Genomic DNA, 16,792 nt, shown 5'->3' with positions numbered 1-16,792 from the left:
TTTGTGGGTTAGAATATAAAGTTGGGTTTGAAAAGAACATGCACTCTTTTGGACTTCTCCTGGAGCCTGCCATCTATTGCCTAAATGCCAAGAGACGTCATGACAAAGGCAGACCAGAGCAGATTCAAAGCAGGAAACAGGTTAGCATCAAAGTAGGCATGGAGAAAGTTCAAATAAATGTAGGGTTTCCCTCGAGATTACTGGAAACAACTTGCAGGATGATGGGAAACCGATAAGGTAAACCAACAACTGATGAAGTAACATGTCTAGTTCAGCCTAATCTTTCTTCATTTCATGTTTGTCACAGACTGTTTTTCAGCATTGTAAGTACCATGATCAGGAAACAGTTTATGACTGATAGACAGGCACATCCATACATGTTACTGCTTCCATGTTAGCTCTTAGACAGCAAATGAAAATTTGAAAGTGTAATACATCAAAGAAGTGAAGTTACAACATTACTTTTGTATTGGCACAGTTCCACATAATGCCCTGGCTGCTGCCAACAGCCACAACAAGGGCTGGGCTCAGTCTGCCAGAGGGTCCTGTTCTGAAACAAAGATGGCTATTGCTCAAGCCCTGGCTCAGAGCTGACTCCTATTTCTAGTTCTGCATAATGAAACTCTTGTCACGTATTGCTGGGTCTCTCCCCTCACAGGCCTTAGGATCTCTGATAGGACTGAAGTACTTAGACCTTACCCGTTCTCTCCTCCCAGCTAAGCCACTACAATCGTGGCTGTTACTCTGACCTGACTGCATTTTAATTGTTTTGTGCTCTTGGGAGTGGTTGCTAAAGGCCAGTAACTGCAATTGCCATATACTTGGCCATCGTCAAACATTTGTCCCAGATATCTTGTCCCGACCATGTTTATATAATGCTTCAGATATGATCAATGATAGTTCTTTTTCCAGTATAAATTACAAACTTCAAGGATGTTATTAATCAATGGGTTGGGAACTAAGGTGATGCAGCCCAGTTGTATTCCTAGCCCTTGCTTTCCTGCACATCTGGATAACACAAACAAGCAGCATGCACTTTTGGCTTTTTCTGTAATCAGAAGGTTTGAGATGAACCAGGATTTAGAACTACTGAACTAAGCTAACCTTCCTGATATGGGAAACACTTTGACACAATTTCTGATTCTGTGATCTCTGCAATAGAACCAGGATATTTTCCCTGGAGCAGCAGCTGCAGAGGGAAAGATGAAGTATTGAGCCACTGTTCTCAGCTTTACTATTATATTATGTACACGCTCAAAGAAGTCACTTTATCTGCAGTTTACCTACTGTATCTGCAAAGCAGGGACAGACTGATCTGTTTATTAAATGCACAAAGTGCATCACCTTTTCTGAAGAGAGCTAGTCAAAATGCAGAATTTCTATTCTGATTAATGCTGATTTGTCAAAAGATGAGAACTGTTGATACAAGACAATGTCGGTCATGATGGTGGGGCAGAGCATACAAAGAAAAATTTCTGGATTTAAAATCTGCCTTTGGAAAAGGAATGGAGGAGCTCCAGGAGCCTGTCCCCAGGGAAGCTGCTGAGGCAGGGGCACTGCACACTGCCACCCTGATTTGGTATCTGTAAACCCGCTCCAGCCCCCCATGTCCTTTGAAGTGCTTTTCTTCCCAGTAATCAATCAAACACTTCAGTGAGGAAAACAGATAGCTCCCAGCTGGGAATTCAAGATCTTCAGGGGTTTTTTGTTTGTTTGTTTGTTTTTAAATAACATTTTCTTTTGGGAAAAAAACCCAAACAATCATTTTTAGGCATGTCATGAGATGCTCTCAGCAGGTCTCCTCCCTGAACAGAACCAGACATCAAAGACTTGCAGTGTTTTCTGGGAGCATGAGAAGAAGATGATGCGGAGTATCCCACCAGGTGGTAACACTGAGCCTTGGTGTTCTGTGGGCAGACATATGCCTGGAAATGGGATGGTCAAACACTATTGGAGTAATTTCTGCCCACCACCGCCACTCGATTCCAGGAACTCTCCCCTGGCATACAGGGCAGCTATCTTACCCCTACATCTACACAGACAGAGGGAGAATAAAGCAGAAATAAAAGTCCTCTGCTATCTATTTTCCCTTGCATAAATCCACTCACAGCAACAGAAATTTACTTCAAAGGAAATTCAATAATATGTTAAAAATCAAAAATTGCTTGTAAACCTGCATGACTAAGCACCATCTGGCAATTCTTGTCATAACAAAGCTATTGTTTGTTTAAGTAGACTTTAGGCTTTAATTAAACACCAGGGAGCAGCACCCCTGCAAAGAAAGCTCCTGACCTCAAGCCCTGCAGATGTGAGCTTCTTCTTTTTTACTTCATTGGGAAACACATCTATTAGAAACAAACACAATTTCCAGTGTTTTAACACAGACATTGGTCTAGGAGAAGAGTTTTAATGTAATTTCTTAATCTCATGGTTTAGGCCTGTCTGAGAGGGGAATGTAATCATTCAGCATTTTTTGCCCTTCATTTTTAAGCTCAAACAGGAGAGTGGCTCAGATATGCCCTTGACACAAGAACTGTTGGTCAGCTGGATTTACACCTGAATCTTCCACAAAAAATGTCATACTGTGGAACAATTTCTTGCCTTGCTGACTAATCTATAAAACTGCAAAGACTTTAAATGTACATAATGTATAGTAACTGCAGTGATAAAGGGAGTTAATCTCTGTAAAAAGACTCGCTATGGTACAGTCTATTTAGTGCAGGTAGAAATACTCCTGCTGTGCTGCTGCAAGTTGTCACAATTAAACAGTACTAACTAGAAAATGTTCTCTCCTAACTGGGAGCCTTTGGTATAAATTACCACGAGAGAGGAAGAGGAATGCCAGTGATAACAGCAACTCCCCCATTTTCGTTCTTAGGATTGCATTTTAGGTATGACAATCTGAACACTGAATATTGACCAAGCCTGTAAAAGGAGTCTTGGTAGTGACACATCACTGTCATCAACTGTATCCTTAAGTGACCTGGAACATGTTAGCATTCTGAGGTAATGTTCCTAGCTGTCTCCATGCCAAAGAATAAAGCAATCTGAAGTGAGGAGTTATGACTTCCTTTCTAGCCTTCTCACACCTCCTGTTTTAAGTCTGTGTACACCACAGACCTACTTGCCCTAACTGTGATGCAAAACTGATGACTAAATGTGATCAAGATGAGCATCAGATTATAAACAGACATAATTTTCAGTTGTAATTGCTGGCAGTATAATAAAAATAAAGGTAGTAGTAATCGTGGTAGAGTACATCACAACTATTTCTATAAAAGGCATTGAATTAATTTGAGCAGATTTTTTTTTTCTACACTGCAATGCAATATTTAGTGGTTTATTTGGAAGAAAAGAGAAGTATGAATAAATAATGCAAAGAATCTTCCTGGAAGTGCCACAAAAGGAGGGTATCATTTTATGATTCTATTTGAAATCAATGAGGCAGTACCTGTCTATGTTATTACACATAGAAGGAGGAGCTCTTCAGGTTGTGCTGTTTGAGATTGACACACTGGATTAATTACTTTCAAATCAGAGAACAGAAAAGAAGAACTAAACCCCAAATTTTGACTCAAAACAAACTCTTAATCATCAAGTTATTCCATTTTTCAGTTCACAACTGAGGTGAGGATTTTTTTATCAATTAGTTCTTATTCACATAAAGGATAAAACCATCAAATTATTAGGTAATTCAGTTACCAAGAGATTTTAATCTTCAGTTGCTAAAGGGTTTAGTTTGGCATTATTGCCACTTCTAACCTCCTCCAAGGCAAAAAATATATTTAATCCAGGATCAAAATATATTTGTCCCAGACTCTTCTCTGTCTCAGGCTGTCATCTGTGGAACCCATGTCTGGGATGGAACATTCATTCATTAATTCATTCCCTCCCTTCCTCCTTCCCTCACTTCCTCCCAGCTGCTTCAGTCTTCCCAGTTCATCACAACTTATCACAGGAATCACCCTATAAATACATTGATCTCAAACCCAGCTCTCTTTGAAATTTGTTTTACCAGCTTCTTCTAACTGCTCACAGCTGGTGAGTCAATTGCTTATTATCAGCCATATCTGGTTATACTGCCTGAATATCTATTATATGCAGGCCACAGCACCTGCTTTTAAAACAGATGGCCCTAAAGTTTGCATTTAGAGCTGGTCTACTTATTTTTCACTGAGACATGTTCCCCCCAAACACATAGTTCTTAAAAATAAACTTTCCCTTTTCTACTATGAAAGGGTCTCAAGACTCACAGAATAATACTCGTGCTGTTCCCTCGGCTGAAGCAGTTTGGGATTTGAAAACCAGAGTTTGAACCATACTAAAAACTTTTTCACAACAGCTCCATTCTTAAAATTAAAGTATTTTCCTTTTTTTTTCTCATGCAAAAATGTATGACTACAAGAATTTGCTCATAGTTTGTGCTCACTTCTGAAAAAATAACTGGCAATTTCAACTGACTGCAGAGCACAGTAACAAGGAGTTAAGGTAAAGCTATATTAGATAAACTACAAATACATGGCTGTCGCCTGAACATCCCATGACTAAGACGTGGAGGCAGGAAAATTAATGTCCTGCATAAAACAGTACTTATCCTGCAGTGACCTTCACCTTCAGAAATACAAGGAAAATCATACCAAAATAAGAATGGTTCAGTTTACACTTGCCCTTTATGACTGCCAGTTATAACTGAAATAATGTTTTTTCCATAGGGAAATTCTTTCCTCTGCAATGTAAACTCCGATTCTTGCTTCATGTCCCTCACTTGTCCCCAGCCTACTATGAACATGAGAGCCTTCCTCCCTATACTTTAAATTTTCCATCTGCAGTGGGTCTCATCTAATTGCAAATCCAGATGAAAGAACTTCCCTTGAATTTGAAAATGCTCACCATTTTCCTGTAGTTTGTCAGATGTTTTTTGACAATTTTAAGTTGTTCTTTTGGTCTCAGTGGGTTCACAATCAGTTGTAACAGAGGAATACTGGAACATATTTAACCTATTAATACTGTTCTATTTATTTTTTTCTATTAGTCAGTGTGGAGCTTCAAATTGAAAACTTTATGGGGGGCAAGAATGGTGTGCCAAAACCTCTGTACAAAGCACAGAAAATGCAGTCCCCAGGGTGCTTTACTGAAATGCTCATAATTTTGAAGGTTCCTCCAAAGAGTCTTGTTTTACTTCTCCCTTAAGTGGTTACAACACATAAAGCAGATTTCTGCCAAGTATTTTCTTCTCTGACCAATAAGATGAAGCATACTGAATAACCTTATGAAAATTTTATTTTTGCCTGATAGGTTCTGCCAGACATTCAGCAGTACTCTCATTCTTTGAGTTCTAGTCATTAAAACATCCTGGCCATCAGAGGAGACACCATGATTGCAGTAGGTAAATGCTGCAGTTTCTTCAGCCACAGGTCAAAAGATAAGTATAAACCACTGTTACTGTAGCAAGTTCATTGATATCAAGTATTGTGTGATCAACCGAAGACTCCCACAGTTCTGCAAATCTGTCATTTGTTTCTTGCCAGTGTTTTTCATATTCTCAGGGCTTTTCATGACCTAGAAGAGAAACATCCCCCTAACAGTACTAGCTTACCTGAAAAAGTTTAATCTTATTTGACAGATGGAAACTGAAACACACTCAAGTGTGTTTCATCCCGCTAGAAGAAAGCAGTCTGGTGTGTACCATGTTGTGCTACACCTTTTCCAATACTCCTGCTGTCCTCCTCATTTCCTTTGCTTATAAGGAGGCCCTTTCATGTGATGGAACCTGAGGACTGGGATCAAGGAAGGTAAATATTGCATGTTAAGCACATCCTGAGCAGCAGTGGTCTTGTAGACTTAATCCCTTCTAACTGCACAGTAACTAGTTGCTTTAAAATAAAAGGTGAGCTTACTCTAAAATACTTTGTATGCAGAAAATTAATAGAAAAATGAACCCTTTGACATCCTGGGTCAGGGTTTCAGTTCGTACGAGATTTTTGTTTGCCAGCACACTGACTTGATACTTGTTCTGGTCTTGGGTTGGGAGGTTCTGTAAACGCTGAACTGAGAAGCCTGTCAGCCTTCTGAACAGAACTTGCCACCTGTGGGAAAGTGAAAGGGAGCAAGTACTGCCTGATGGATTTCAAGTGCATGGAACAGGACGAGGATGTACCCCATTCCCTGGGACACTCCTTTAACAGTCATTCCAGACAGCATTTCCAAATCTCATCCTAGAACCTTGCCCAGTTCCCACAGCAGGACAGCCAGCACTCAGACTTTGCCTGACTTTCACAGGGGCACACCATTGTCAAAGGCGGGGCTGCAATCTAGAATCTGACTCTGTCATCGGGTAGTCAGCATCCAGGAGAATCACAGTACCGCTGCAATCCCCCAACAGTTTCAAAAAGCAATTAATTTAGCATTTAAATCACCTGTGACAGAGGATCTTCTTTCTTTGAAAGACTCAAAACCCCATTCTGAAACATGATTTGCCCCAACCAAAGCACTAGTGGTCAGTTTTTAAGAACAGTGGCTAACAGATTTTCTTACATTTAACATTGTCACGTCCTTAAAATCTGATCTTTTATAGCTCTGCTGGGGTCCTGATGGGAACCTCAGCAAAGAAAGGATCCTAGCCTTGTGAAAGTTACAGTACTGGATTTTGCCTGGGCTAAAAGATAGCAGACTTTAGCTGAGTGGCATTCTTCTTTTTTGCAATTTATTTTAGGTCACTCCTGAAGACTGGAGATTTCATAGAACTGTTTGAATATTCCTTGCTCTCTGAAATCTGTGCACTTAGATTCCTAGCAGTCAAGTTACTGAGCTGATCAACCTGACAAAAAAAACCATTTTTCATTCAAATCCCTCTGAAAGTGAAGAGGATGTTTATTCAGACCTATACATACTCTAGAATGACTTACATAAGGGTTTCTCATAACTAATGTTTAAATCTGAAGTAGGTACAAACAAAAATATAATCACTATCCTTGCATTTCTCTACATTACTCATGAGCAGCTAAACTACAATTTATTGTGCTGGCTTTGTAGCATGTCTTTTCATAGGCTAATGAAATAGTTCTCTGGAATTTTGCAAATTACTAAAGAGTAGTGCAAAGCAGACTAGAGACTGATGAATCCCTTATTCTAAAATAGATGAAATCATCATCATCATGGCTAGGCTTTGCGAACGAAGATTTGGGAAGGACTGTACCCACACTTGCTACAAGCACACTGGTGGCTAAAAAGGCCAGTGCGAGATAGACAAGTCTGGTTGCAAAAGGCACAGTGGAAAGACTCCTTAGGTGGTATCGACAAGACACGGTTCTTTCTACCTTGTCTTTTCTCCTCAAGAGTGATCCTGCGTGCATTCTCAAAAGAAGCAGCAGCATTATAGATAGTGTGTCTCCAGACCTCCCAGTTGGAGGCCAGAGGCCATGATGATGATCAATATGGTCAAGGCTGAGATGTTGTTTCAGGGAGTCCTTGAATGTTTTCTTCGGGGCTCCTCTCATGCGGCAGCCAGTGGCAAGTTCACCATAAAGCAAGATCTTAGGGAGGCGGTGGTCCTTCATCCTGGAGACGTGCCCTGCCCAGTGCAGCTGTGTTCTCAGCAACATGGCCTCAATGCATGTGACTGCTGCTTGTTCTAGAACAGATGTATTGGTCACATAATCTGACCAGTGGATGTTTAGGATTGTACGGAGGCAGCGTTGATGGAAGCGTTCTAGGAGACGCAGGTGGTGGCGGTAGATGACCCATGATTCGGAACCATATAAGAGAGTAGACAGCACTATGGCTTTGTAAACACAAAAGTTTACAGGTACTTTTCTTCAGGTGTTTATTACACCATACTCTTTTATGAAGCTTTCCAAAAGCACTATATGCCTTTGCTAACCTGTTGTCTATCTCCCTGTTGATCTTACCATCCGAGGAGATGAGGCTGCCTAGGTAATTAAACTGCTGGACTGATTTGAGCTCTGATTGGCCAATGGTGATATGGGGATGATGGAAGACTTCCTGAGGTGCAGGTTGATAGAGAACTTCTGTCTTCTTTAAGCTGACTTCCAGTCCAAAGAGCTCAGCAGCCTCAGCAAAGCAGGATGTTAAACTCTGCAGAGCTGCTTCTGTGTGGGCGACAAGGGTGTCGTCATCAGCATAAAGCAGCTCCCGGACAAGATGGTTTAAGGTCTTGGTGTGGGCCTTCAGTCACCTTAGGTAGAATAGGCTTCCATCAGTACTATATCGAATGTAGATACCGTCCTGATCATCGAGGTCTGCTGTGGCCCTTTGGAGCATCATGCTGAAAAAGACTGTGGATAGGGTTGGAGCAAGAACGCAGCCTTGTTTCACACCATTCTTTATTAGAAAGGGCTCAGAAAGTGCATTGCATACAGAATTAGAAAATGAACTCACTTCAAAGTGTAGTTCTTAGAAGTCCTATCTATGAACAGAAAGTTATTACACAAATTGTTTCGGAATGTTAATCTATTGTCATAAGCAGCAGGTATTGCATAAAATGCTTTGACACAAGATGCCATGATACACTTGAAACTGGAAAGAAATTAATTTCTTGTGTCTGACCCACTTGTGTATAGGACAAAACCTAAAAGTGAGAAATCCCTTTGTCTTCTCTTAGAGGAACTGACAGCTTTGGCATGATTCAGGGCTAGCCGAGATTTTAGTCTGGGTTTTAATAAATTGTTTTTAAAAGTGTATCTAGCCTACCCCAGTAGGTAAGAAGTACTAATATTCATCTGTATTGCCTCTTATTTTTTACATTGGACGTGTGGGAAAAGCTAGAATAGAAATAGGAATTGTTAAAAGATTCCCACTGAAGTTGAAGAAACTATGAAAGAAGTTCAAAGCCTGGATGAACCCTGAAGCACAGGATTCAAATCAGTCTTCATTCTATTTTACTGTTATGACACTGCATTAATTTAAGTCAGAATATGTAATTTTCCTTAGTTTTAAATAAACATAATTAAAGAAACAAGCTGTCTGGCAGGCAAATTCATCTGGGATTTTTTTCCCAAAATATGTATGGCTAGAAAAATTGCAAAATCCTGCTTTGGTTTTGATGGAAATTCCAAAACATAGACCTAGTTGAAGGAAAGAATATATTCCGCATTTCAGACATGTTTGACCATTTTTCAGTCACACAATCTCACATTAGTATTAGTCCTGCTGTTGATTTAAGGGATCTTGTTCCAAATTTCAGGCAGAATAAATAATACATCCAGCCTTTGAACTAATTTCACACTTGAGTATTTCAATAAGCAGAATAAATTTCTGAGTCTTGCTGATGCCTGCCTGCTTAGGGATTGAGAGTTGGGGGGATTTGGCACTACTGCAGACACTAATTCTCCTCTAGTATTCCTTTGCTGCTTTGTCAAATAATGACATGACCACTCAGATCACCTGTCAGAATACAATGGAGGCAGATTAAGGTATGTTGCTGTCTTTTCAGTGGAAAAGTTAGTGCAAGATTGTACTGTTTAGGTATCATGAACCCTCTCTGTGTTATTTTCTATATGAAATTGCTTTGTATGCAGCACTGTACTCACCTGCAATTGTGCTGTAAGGGAGTGTCTGGGGGAGAGAGGCCTATGCCTGATCTTTTCTTAATGGGGTCAGCTACCAGCCTGTGAAACAGCCTCCTGAGAAGTGTCATCCTGCTGTACTTTTATTTCAGCCTGCTAGGGCAACACACTGCCTCACCTTCCCCAGGGCAGCAGCTCTGTGGAACCAAGCTTGGCCACCGTCATGCAGGAAGCACATCTCTCATGCATTGTCAAAGCTCCTTGCATAGAGCTCTCACACACGCAAGAAGAAAGTAGACAAGAAGAAAGTGCTGTAGCAGATTAAATATTGCTGTATTCTTAGAAATTCTCAGTGCCAATGAAGATGAATAGCATTGTACATGGCGTCTGAGATTCTGAATAGCCCATTGAATGGTGGCAGAATGTAATGCTGTTAACATAACACGACTGCTAATGCAGGAAGAATTTCAGAGTAGGGAAAGCATTGACAGGTGAGCTGGACATAAAACTGACTCAGATGATGCTTGACAGAGAAGTGCAAAACAGCAGACAACTCCTGAACCAAGAGTTAAGCCAAGCATTGTTGCCAGTGTGTACAGGTGCTTCTCCTTTCTCTTTTCCTCTGGGAAGCAATTCAGATTTGGAAACCTGAACTAGCAGTTCAGTAAAGCAATCCATCCTGGGGGTAACCTCTATTCTCTAGTGGGTTTTCAGCCTTAAGACATCATAGATGGCTTTTCTATTCAGCCTTTCCTTACTTGTGTTGGCTCTGTGAATCTACTAAGCCTTAAGCACTCTTACGGCCAGACACAGACACTCTTACGGCCAGACACATTCAAGGGTGTCTCTTCAGATGAGTCATGGATTTTTATGCTACTGCAGACATTTCGATACTACAATCTTGACTAAACTGACAAAGATATGAGACACATCTTGTGCAATACTTGCTCCATCTCTGTCCTGGAAGCAAGCTATCCAGGCAGTGTCAAATCCAAATCCCTTTGTCACCTCTACATTGACGTCACTGCACTGTGTTGATTTCACACTCCTGATTTAGGATCTGTTGAACTGAAACCTTATCTAACATAAAAAAATTTGACTGCTGTTTGCATCTTAGTTGTGAAACATGGGTTCACCTCTCTGTCAAGGTCAGAAAGAGTCCAACTTGGATTTATTCTTTTCTAGGATGTTGCTTACCTAGAGTGCACTTAACAACATTTAACAGGAGCAGCAGTACACATGGTAAGAGGTTGGGAAATCCAAAGAAAACCCATTTTTTGAGCTTTTTGATTGCTCTGACTTGTTCTTAAATCCACAAGAGACAGGAGAGTAAAATCCTGTCAGATTACTTTATGATAGCCACTAAGGACCACTTCTTGCAGTGTAAAATAGGATTTGTGTTGAACTGAAAGTATTTGCTGCATTTCTTAGTTTGCTGCAGCTTACTTTCTCTCAGTGTGTAGCCTTAGGGCCACAGGCAATCCAGATGCTTCTGTTTCATTTCAAAGACTCCAGAAACAATAATTGCAGCTCCTCCACTTAACAAATGTAGAAGAATTTCATAAAAGTTTTGTAAAATACAAACCTCCTTTGGTCTTAAAATCTAACGAATGCCTAGATTTCCTTAGAGATACAAGCCAATAGGTTAGGAGTAACAGGAGGTTAGGAGTACCAAGGTGGTGACTTCAGTATACTATTTCTTATCAGCATCCATTGAATGCCTGCCGTCTCTGCCATTACTCCACAAAGAGTGGAGAAGCAGTAGGCTGTCTAATGTAGTCTTCAGTAGCAGAGGTGGACTGTAGATGGGCTTCAAGTTTGAATGCATGGAAGATGGACAGACATGAGATGGAGGGACATAGTAAGCATCTGTTGCTAACCTCACTCAAATAGCTGCTGCATGTGTGGCTGCCTTAACTGGGATGGTTGCTTGCTTTGGGATATCAAAAGTGCTTTGGGATATAAAAGGGGATATCAAAGGGGATATGAAAGGGCAGGTGAGGGATTCAATGCAAAAGCACACTAATGCTCTGAACTAAGTAAAATCATTATGTAAGTATCCAAGGATACTTATATAATAAGTATATAGTAAGTATATAATAAGGATATTGTGTTCAAAAAAAAGAGCAGCAGGGACAAACAATGGTAGAAAAGCAGCAGCAGCATTTTTGATGCAGTGTTACGTACCCTGCAGCTGGCTATGCCTTGTTGGAAAAGTCTTCTGCTTCTACTTTCCTTGCTACCTAGCAAGGGTAATCAAATCTGGTACCTCCCTCAGGAAATACAGCTACTAAAATCAGAGATCTTGTCTCTGAGGGCTCAAAAGGCCTATGAATAAAATCCACCAGGGATGGAAGAGAATCAGTAACACCTCATTCATAGAGGAAGGAAGAAATTTGAGGATGTCTTAATTGTGTGGCTGGATAATCAAGAGAAATTGCTGGTCTAGCAAAATCCCAGGCCATTAGCAAAAAATTCTCTTCCAAATATTGAAGCTATTCTTTGAAAAATTTAGCCGACCTGCCTTTTTAGTTATGAGGTAGGAGTTTATGTGGGCCTAGGAGATCTTCCTCAGATTTCATCTAGCTTCCATCTAGTCTTCTATAAACTTGGGGGAAAAGAATCTTCAACAGATTTTTAGTAGGTATTTTTTCTTTCTTTCCATTGTAATATGTTGTAAAGAGTATTATATTCTCTCTTCACCTCTATATTTGGTGATAAAGTAGAGCAAAAAAAAGAAAAAATCTAAGGTGTATCATTTTCTAGAGAGGAGTGGGCAATGTACAGTTGATTAGAGAATCACATTGGGTGCTTACTTCTTTCACATTTACTGACAATTTTGCTGATAAATATGCCTGTTATCAGTTTAGTTCCTGGAATATCCCTGTACAATATAAACGGAGAGTTGACTACAAGTTAAAAAAAAAAAAGGCTTTTTATTGCATTGTTATGCAAGATGAACAAAGAGTGAGGAAAAATACATGAAAAATGAAATCTGATAAATTTTAAGTATATTAACAGTGTTTGAGTCTTCCTTATCTTCTTGGAGGTGCTCAGAAAAATCATGGTAGATTCCACCCTGAACAAATTTACAAATTTACACTCTGCTCTTAGAAAAATAAGAAGTCACAAGAATAAACATATAAGTGAGTGGAGGGACAGTGCTAGGTAAAACACATATTTTGCAGAACTATGTTTTGGAAGTCTCTGTGGTAATAATCAGAAATTCTGATTACTTTGAATCTATTTCGACTAGCCATTTTCTTCTTTTTTTTTTTTTTTTTTTGAGATCTTGGTAAATAACACATTGTAGAGTTAAAGGTTGCAGGTCACAAGTTATCCATAAGGACTTCTTTTTAGCTGTTGAACCCGAGTCATGGCACTGGCACCACAGATCTGTGATGTTGTATAAAAGTACAAAGTACCAAGTAGGAGTGGAGAATTAACATTGGTAACAAGCAGTACAGGTAGGTAGTATGGCAGTCTGAACCTGCTGAGAAGCATGTGCATTACTCCACAAACACTTTAATAATATAGCTAATATTACATTGCTGTTAGCTGAGTTAGCTTCTTCAGAGATTCCTACAAAATCTGCACAAACCTGCGAACTAACGTAGACTGAATCATGAGCACTTTCACCGTTACAAGGAGAATGCTGTATAGGTTTATACAAACCAGAGAAAAAGAAATCTGCTTTGCTTTTTGCACAGGCCAATTAGGTTATTTTCACTCTTCAGTTACTTTAGCCCCGGCTGTTATTTGTATCTGGTTTATCAGCAACAGAAATTTGGTAATAACTGGCATAACCACAAAAACAGTACTAATGCCACATGATGTCTTTTCAGCAGACAAATTGCCCCAAGGGCAGCTGAGTTCAGTAGTTTGAAAGCTGCAATTAGAAGACTTCCCAAGAAAAATGCTTCAGCCATCATAAACCTATTCGTGGGTGCAATATTTGCTGATTGTACCAGAGTATTCTTATTTCCTAATCATGATTCTTGAAGAAACAGACATGCAGAGCAGAAAGACCAAAAGTAATCTTACTATATGTGTCAAAAAATAAATCTTGCAAATACAACTTGGGTAGCAAGTCACTTCAGCTCTGCTTCTGTTCTGGTTATATGCTTATGCCAGGAACAATGACAGTATATTCTCATGTCACAGAAATGAAGAATTTTATCAACTTTGTACAGGTAGTCAAAGTTTGCATATATATCTGCAGGTATAGCTGGGTTTCCAGGCCTCCCTTCAGCTGCATTTCAATCTCCCTAGTCCTGTTTATCACAGAAGGAAAGGGTTTAGCTGTAACTCCACTTACCTTAACAGAGCGTAGCTATCCCTCAGGTCCTGTTTCACAATAACTCTAGGCTGCTGTTGCTGTTGAGACTGTGGAACTTCACAACAGCAGAAACAGCTCCTCCTTTATGAATTTTCTAGTCTTCAAGTCATAGCCTTCCCATTTATCATCTGTCAGCACATGGCTATTCTATGAAGCGTACTAAACCCATGAGACATATTTTAAGTGCAATTATGCTCAATAGAAGACAAAACTTTATGCATATGCATTTGGAAAACTTTATCTAGCTACTGAAGATTATCAGTAATTATTATTTTTAGAGCTTCTTTTTTGACATATTTTTCACAGGATGCAAACAAAAATATAAATCAATATGGTGAAAATACTTCAGAAAAATGTTGTCACATGAAAGATGCAGCAGTTGATTTATCTAAACATTGCACAGTATTTTTAAGATGGGCTTAAAATTAAAGGCAAGAGACTGAGCATCAGTTTTAGGTTAATATTTCTATGATCACTTTAAATGAATATGTGAATTCCTTTGTAGCTAACATGCAGATGCAAGAATTTCCATGCCAAAAAGTCTGAAATATTTTCATCTTCTCCAGATATGAAGTTAACTGAAAATTTGAAATTTGGAATAGAACTATGAAGAAAAAAGATGTGAAAGTTTTCAAGAGATCAGTGTGTCAACTGAAATAAAAAAACCTAGAAAGTTTTTTACAAAATTAAAGATGATGCAATATTTCTTCATAAAGTCACACTTTCCATTGAGAATCACAGTTCAGAAGCTTTTGTCCTTTGTTTATGGAATAGGTACACCGAAACAAACTCCACTTTAGTAACCTGAGTGGAAGGCTAGATAAAACTTAAAACCCACCTGAGATGAGATCACATGTAGCAAAATATCAGGACTAGTTATTTATGTATACTTAAATGTGTATATGTGTATATATTCATATATATGTGTGTGTGTTTATACACCTATGTATACATATCTGTATAGTGTATACACACACGTGTATACATGTATACACATACATCTGTATGCACTAATCTACATCAGATGAAAAATTTTCCGCAATTTCTTTCAATTGCAAATTGCTACTTACTGAGAACAGTATGACAAAAATTATTTATCGATATAACGTACCCAAAAACTTTCACAAGCCGAATATCTATTTTACTGTTGTTCACAGAGATGTACATATCCCATGCAGGATGATTTCTGTGTACAGCATCCACAATTGCATGCACCCCATTAGAAACTCCTGAATGGAGGAAGGACTTAAAAAGACGCAAAGGTAACTCACTACTGATTTAAAGTTTGTGAAAGTCTATAAAAATATGCATTGTAGTTATGTTTACAAAACACTGTGTCCATATTAACAGATACCATACCATCATTTTCTCAAGTATTGTGACTTGTTTACTTAAATCTGTGAGCCGCTGTTGTATTCACAAAGCAAAGCAGGACTGGGAAAAGCGGAAGGTATCCTTGAAAAATCCATGAAACACTCCGCAACAGACAGACCCAAAAGGTAAGGATGTTTAACATGTGCCTGTGCAAAGAGCAGATGGGCCCAGGAGGTTTAGACACACATCTGAGGAATGTTTGACCAACTGGGGAGGAGATTACCATAATGAGAAGGTGATGAAAGAAAGCAGTCGGAAACTCTGCCTGATCTCTGATTTGTGGATGTAGCCAGATAGCTTTTGACAGAAAGACAACAAGGGCAGGCAGAAGTCAGGCAGAGACCATATGTGGTGTTGTTGAACTGCTTTGTTTATTCATACCATCATCTCCAGGGGCCTCAGGAAATCATCAGACAAAAAGAAACACTGGAACTGTGATATCTAGCTGGTTGAATTTGGTGGCTAGTATTCTTGCTCTCTAGATAAGCCTTGAAGAGGTTAGACTCTGGCTGACCCATGTGAAGGAAAAGTAGCCAGCATTTTCATGAACCGAATAACTTTTCACTGAAGAGCTAGCTGCAGATTGACATTTTATATAGTCTTCCTGCACTGCAGATTTTCTGGAAACATGCCTTGCTAATTTACAGGATGCAATATGTGCTAACACAAGTCTTCGTGAGTCTTTAATGAAATTATAAAGTAAGTCTTGTATGTTATGGAGGGTTTCTGCAGAAGGATTTCTGTAAAGGCTATGATGAGAACTATTTCCCTCTATATGAAGTGAGAGGGCAGTTGGTCTTCAAACTGGAAAGCAGCAGAATGATATCAGAGGAAAATTCTCTTAATCCTTTTGGGAACCTTCAACTGGATCTAGATAGTAGGACAAATGAACAGGAATTAGAGAAGTAGAACTTTTAAATGATAGGTTAACAGCTACCTGTGTATTTGCCAAACTCTGAGAAAGTTGATAATGAAATCATGAGCAGAATGTCTCAGTGGCCAGACTGTGGGTTAGAAGTGAAACCCTGAGGTTCATTTTATGATCCTGGAAAAATTTAGATTAAGATTTTCCAATGAAGAATTATAAGCACTTTAGAAATTAAAGAACTGACCCTTGAGTAACACAAGAAAGCTGAAAATTCATGTCTGGTGTACAGATTGCCTACATGTGCTAAAGTGTGCCTGACTTAATTAAGCTTCAAGGAAAATACAAAGAACATCACTGTATCCAGCATTTAAAAGCTTCATGAGCTGTTTATTATAGAAGTACACACTAGCTAACAATATCAGGCAGATAACAGAGAACACAGAGGTTGAGGTTCTTTCCCAGATAAAATTTTTCTACTATTACTTAGTAAGTTGGTGAGAATTCAGATTTTTTCCATTATTTCTTCAATTTATACTTTAATTTTCCATACCCACAAACTGAGAACACAAACCAAAACCAATAAACCTCTATTAATTTTTATTTTTTTTAGAGTTTTTTATCAATGTCAATCTTCTATTGTTTATGACACAAGGCAGTATAAAGCATATGCTCCTGTGGAAACTAAAC

This window comes from Pipra filicauda, unplaced genomic scaffold (genome assembly GCF_003945595.2).
Source record: "Pipra filicauda isolate LSUMZ 115617 unplaced genomic scaffold, ASM394559v2 scaffold37_size4185640_pilon, whole genome shotgun sequence".
Lineage (NCBI taxonomy): Eukaryota > Metazoa > Chordata > Aves > Passeriformes > Pipridae > Pipra > Pipra filicauda.
This window is presented reverse-complemented; position numbering follows the sequence as displayed.